The sequence below is a fragment of the Palaemon carinicauda genome, chromosome 12, assembly GCF_036898095.1.
Source record: "Palaemon carinicauda isolate YSFRI2023 chromosome 12, ASM3689809v2, whole genome shotgun sequence".
Taxonomy (NCBI): Eukaryota; Metazoa; Arthropoda; class Malacostraca; order Decapoda; family Palaemonidae; genus Palaemon; species Palaemon carinicauda.
Genome location: NC_090736.1, coordinates 125,894,761 through 125,900,760, shown reverse-complemented (window position 1 = coordinate 125,900,760; position 6,000 = coordinate 125,894,761).

Here is a 6,000-nt window from a genome sequence, read left to right as displayed (position 1 = left end):
CACAATCTATGTGAGTACAAGTACCTCCAATGCATGTCGCGAGAAGTCTGGCTTTAGGATTTCAATTTAGGTAGGGATAACAATGATAGATGTACTATACTTGTAAAAAGTCGATACTAGAGTGGATGAATGCATTAAAATTTCTATACATATAGGTAGTGTGGTACCATCTTAGGATATATGCTTTATAGGTTGGCTTAAAGTACTTGTATGTTAGGCTACATGAATTATATTGGTAATAGTTATGAAGTTAGTTGATATGCTGAAATTAGTTTCCAAAATGTTTCCCTCAAGTAGGAATTTTTGCTATATCACTTTTCATTTAAATTTTGTGGACATGAGTTTTTGATTTTTACAATTAGGGTTATAAAGCATTTTAAATTTAAAAGAGAAATCTTGTTTGATGTATCTTATTTCTTTCTTAGACATTTTCCATATTACATTCTTTAGAAATTCATGGTAATATATCTTTTACAGAGTTTAGATAGATTTTGTAAGTAAATGTTAACAAGATTGTAAATGGTAAAAATTTCATGTAATTTTAGTTTTCCTCAATGAAACAAAGTAATAACATCCAAATGTATGAGATATAGGTTGTTGTTGTAAGAGCCAACTAAATAAGAAATGGTCTGTTAGCTTTGGAAAGTTTATTAAGAAAATTTCCATGAGGTTATCAGTTTGAGAGTACTGTACTGGTAGGATGAGGGTTAGCCTTAAATTATTTTAAACTGCATTATTCGTATTACTAAGTTTTTAAATCATGTGGAAATATACCCATTGCATTATATCGGAAATATTGCAAGCAAAACAAATAGGAGTAACTTACAATGCAATCAGTTCCATTGTTACAGTATGACAGCAAAGCATATTTTGCCTTTTAACGGTTTGCTCAATGTATTTAAGTGTAATTTTTCAATATTAATCTTACCCGATGATCATGTAGCTGTCAACTCCGTTGCCCGACAGAAATCTAAGGTCGGGATACGCCAGCGATCGCTATACAGGTGGGGGTGTACACAACAGCGCCATCTGTGAGTAGGTACTCAAGTACTTCTTGTCAACAAGAACTCAATTTTTCCTCTGTCGTGCCACCGGCAAGACCTACTTGGATACGCTGTTGATTCTGGAGTTGTTGTTCACGATTTGGTGATGTATTCACTCTAGAGTTTAGCCTTCGCTATTCAGGAAGCTTTATCATTAGCTTAGCAAGCTTTTGGAATTAATTTGGATTAATTGTTAACGAACTTTGCTAGATTTTGGAATCCCCCCTTGACTATTTCTACAATTCAAGATGTCTGACCAGTCTCAAGTCCCTAAGTACAGGCAGTGTAGCGTTAGGGCTTGTTCTAGGCGTCTTCCGAAGGCCTCCATAGATCCTCACACCGTTTGTTCCAATTGTAGGGGTAAATCCTGTCAATTGGAAGATCGATGTGAGGAATGCGCTGGGCTTTCGGAATTCGATTTTAACGAATTCCTTAAAAATGCACGTAGGTTAGAGAAGGAGAGAATCAGGAGGAGTTCTTCTCGCTCTGTGGATTTTTCCTCTCCCCATGCCCCTCAACCTTTTCCTTCCCCTGTAGTGGTGACTCCCGACCCTGCTACTAGTGCTCAGCCATCCATGGTGGATATGATGCGTGCCATTCAGGCTCTCGGTGACAGAGTGGAGTCATTGGCTAATGACCGTAATCAGCTTTTGGCAGATGTCAAAGAGCTGAAAGCGAAAAGTGCAGTGGGAAGTGTTATCAGTGCTAGTGATGTGAAAAGTGTCAGTGTCAGTGTTGCGCATGAGGGTACATCTGTGCGTGCCAGTCGTCCTCCCAGTCCGGGACCTCTTGCAAGCTCCCAAGCCCAGGGGAGAAGCAATGTCGAAGGACCAAAGGCTTCGGCAGGCCTTGATCAGCGCACGGATGTATCCTCAGTGGTTGCGGACGTATCTGTCAGAGATCGTCCCCTCCACAAAGAGACGAATGAGCCCTACCATTCCTCGTCTGTGGAAGAAGTTTCCAGGAGGAAGCGATGGACCAAGGTTTCACGACCGCTCAAGCGTAAGGTCCCTTCCGAGCGAGTCCAACGGCCCAGGTGTAGCCACTGGGTCAGTTCGGACTCGCCGCAGTCTTCCGATGACTGCACACCTCCCAAGAGAGGTAGAGTGGTTCCACAACAGGCTACTGCTCCGTCTGTTGCTGCTCCAACCACGGTAGACCCTAAGTGGTCCATGCTGCAGACTATGCAGTCTCAGCTTGCTGCGTTCATGCAAGAGTATCATGCTGAGAAGGTTGACACTGCACCTGTTAACCTACAACCCGCCGAGGTTGTGCGCTCAGCAGATACTGCGGCTGCCTGCTCCCACACTCCACCTGTGAGAGCTCCACCACCGATGCGCAGTCCGCAGCAGCTACGCATGCACCCGTACTGCCGGATTCAGCCGTTCAGCTTTCTGCTCTGCCTTTGCCACTTCCTACTCAGCTTTCGGATGATGGAGTATCAGATGACGAAGCTGCACATTTGGATGAACCGCACTCCGACTTTGAAGGGCCACAAGTCTACGCCTCCCTCCTTAGACTTTCGTAAAGTCCTTGCCTTGTTCAGGGACTTGTATCCAGAACAGTTTGTGTCTGCAACCCCTCGCTCTCCTCCCTCCGAGTTTGCTCTGGGCATGCAGTCTGCTGCTCCTGCCTTCACCAAGCTTGTTCTCGCACGCTCATCCAAGAGAGCTTTGAGGGTTATGGGAGAGTGGTTGCAGTCCAAGAAGCAACTGGGAAAGACTGCTTTCATCTTTCCACCTACCAAGCTTGCTTCCAAGTCGAGCGTCTGGTATGCCACGGGAGAGGAACCCGGCTTGGGAGTTCCTGCCTCTGCCCAGGGCGACTTCTCAAGTCTGGTTGACTCTCCCCGCAGGCTGGCTATGAGACGATCGAAGATCTGCTGGTCCTTTTCTGACATGGATCATCTGTTGAAGGGAGTCTTTCGTGCCTTCGAGATCTTCAACTTTCTCGATTGGTGTTTGGGAGCATTAAGCAGAAAGACTTCCCCTTCGGATAAGGACTCTGCCATGCTGATCATGTCTAGCATGGACAAAGCCATTCGGGATGGGTCTGGTGAACTTGCGGCTTCGTACGTATCGGGAGTGCTTAAGAAGAGAGAACATCTTTGCTCCTTCTTGTCGGCTGGTATCACCCCTTGCCAGAAGTCGGAGTTGTTGTTTGCTCCTCTCTCCAAGTGTCTGTTTCCGGAGGAGCTGATCAAGGGGATGGCTGCCTCGCTTATCCAGAAGGATACCCATGATCTGATGGCATCTTTCGCACGTAAGGCTAAAACCTTACCTTCCGTACCTAGACCCTTCCGTCCTGCAGCAGTAGACACACCTGCAACTAGGTTCATCCCGCCCTTTCGTGGCAGAACCTCCAGCAGAGGAGGTACCCGTGCCGACAGTCACCGTGGCAAATCCAAGAAGGGTTCCAAGTCCGCAAAAGGCAGGATCTGACTGCCTTCCTCTCCAGACAGCAGTGGGAGCCAGGCTCAAGACCTTCTGGTAAGCTTGGGAGAGCAGAGGTGCAGACGCTCAGTCTGTGAAGTGGCTAAAGGAGGGGTACAGAATTCCGTTCTGCCGCAGTCCCCCTCTAGCTACATCTTCCATCAACCTCTCTCCCAACTACAAGGAGAAGGACAAGAGGCTAGCGTTGCAACAAGAGGTGTCGCTCTTGCTACAAAAGGAAGCGGTAGTCATAGTCCGGGACCATCAATCCCCGGGCTTCTACAACCGTCTCTTCCTGGTAGCGAAAAAGACAGGAGGTTGGAGACCGGTGCTGGACGTCAGTGCTCTCAATGCTTTTGTCACCAAGCAGACGTTCACGATGGAGACGACGAAGTCTGTCCTAGCAGCGGTCAGGCAGGAGGACTGGATGGTCTCGTTAGACCTGAAAGACGCGTACTTTCACGTCCCCATCCATCCAGACTCCCAACCTTTCCTAAGGTTCGTCTTTGGAAAGGTTGTGTACCAGTTCCAAGCCCTGTGCTTTGGCCTAAGCACGGCACCTCTTGTGTTTACCAGACTGATGAGGAATATTGCCAAATTCCTTCACTTGGCAGACATCAGAGCCTCCCTCTATTTGGACGACTGGCTTTTAAGAGCTCCGTCAAGTCGTCGCTGTCTGGAGAATCTCAGATGGACTATGGATCTGACCAAGGAATTGGGCCTCCTGGTCAATATAGAGAAGTCCCAGCTCGTCCCATCCCAGACCATTGTCTATCTAGGTATGGAGATTCAGAGTCGAGCTTTTCGGGCTTTTCCGTCGGCCCCAAGGATCAATCAAGCCCTAGAATGCATCCAGAGCATGCTGAGAAGGAACCGATGTTCAGTCAGGCAGTGGATGAGTCTAACAGGGACACTTTCATCGCTGGCCCAGTTCATCGAGTTAGGGAGACTCCACCTCCGCCCCCTTCAGTATCATCTAGCTGCTCACTGGAGAAAGGACATGACGCTAGAGGCGGTCTCAGTGCCTGTTTCCGAAGAGATGAGGTCTACTCTAACGTGGTGGAAGAACAGCATTCTTCTCAAGGAAGGTCTACCATTGGCTGTTCAGACCCCCGACCACCGTCTCTTCTCGGACGCATCGGACATGGGCTGGGGTGCGACACTGGACGGACAGGAATGCTCGGGCATGTGGAATCAAGAGCAAAGGACACTTCACATCAATTGCAAGGAGTTGTTGGCAGTTCATCTGGCCTTGATAAACTTCAAGTCCCTCCAGCTAAACAAGGTGGTGGAGGTAAACTCCGACAACACCACAGCCTTGGCTTACATCTCCAAGCAAGGAGGGACTCATTCGAGGAAGTTGTTCGAGATCGCAAGGGACCTCCTCATTTGGTCAAAAGATTGAAAGCTTTCGCTGGTAACGAGGTTCATTCAGGGCGATATGAATGTCATGGCAGATCGCCTCAGCCGGAAGGGTCAGGTCATCCCCACAGAGTGGACCCTTCACAAGAATGTTTGCAGCAGGCTATGGGCCCTGTGGGGTCAGCCCACCATAGATCTATTCGCTACCTCAATGACCAAGAGGCTCCCGATGTATTGTTCTCCGATTCCAGACCCAGCAGCAGTTCACGTGGATGTCTTTCTGCTGGATTGGTCCCATCTAGACCTGTATGCGTTCCCGCCGTTCAAGATTGTCAACAGGGTACTTCAGAAGTTCGCCTCTCACGAAGGGACACGGTTGACGTTGGTTGCTCCCCTCTGGCCCGCGAGAGAATGGTTCACCGAGGTACTGCAATGGCTAGTGGACGTTCCCAGGACTCTTCCTCTAAGAGTGGACCTTCTGCGTCAACCTCACGTAAAGAAGGTACACCCAAACCTCCACGCTCTTCGTCTGACTGCCTTCAGACTATCGAAAGACACTCAAGAGCTAGAGGCTTTTCGAAGGAGGCAGCCAGAGCGATTGCCAGAGCAAGGAGGACATCCACTCTCAGAGTCTATCAGTCTAAATGGGAAGTCTTCCGAAGCTGGTGCAAGGCAAATGCAGTTTCCTCAACCTGTACCACTGTAACACCGATAGCTGACTTCCTGTTACATCTAAGGAACGTAAGATCACTGTCAGCTCCTACGATCAAGGGTTACAGGAGTATGTTGGCTGCGGTCTTCCGCCACAGAGGCTTGGATCTTTCCACCAACAAAGATCTACAGGACCTCCTTAGGTCTTTTGAGACCTCAAAGGAACGTCGGTTGTCCACACCAGGCTGGAACCTAGACGTGGTTTTAAGGTTCCTAATGTCATCAAGATTCGAACCGCTTCAATCAGCCTCTTTTAAGGATCTCACATTAAAGACTTTTCCTCGTTTGCTTAGCAACAGCTAAAAGAGTCAGTGAGATCCACGCCTTCAGCAGGAACATAGGTTTTACATCTGAAACGGCTACGTGTTCCTTGCAGCTCGGTTTTTTTGGCTAAAAACGAGCTTCCTTCCCGTCCTTGGCCCAAGTCGTTCGAGATCCCAAGCCTGTCCAAC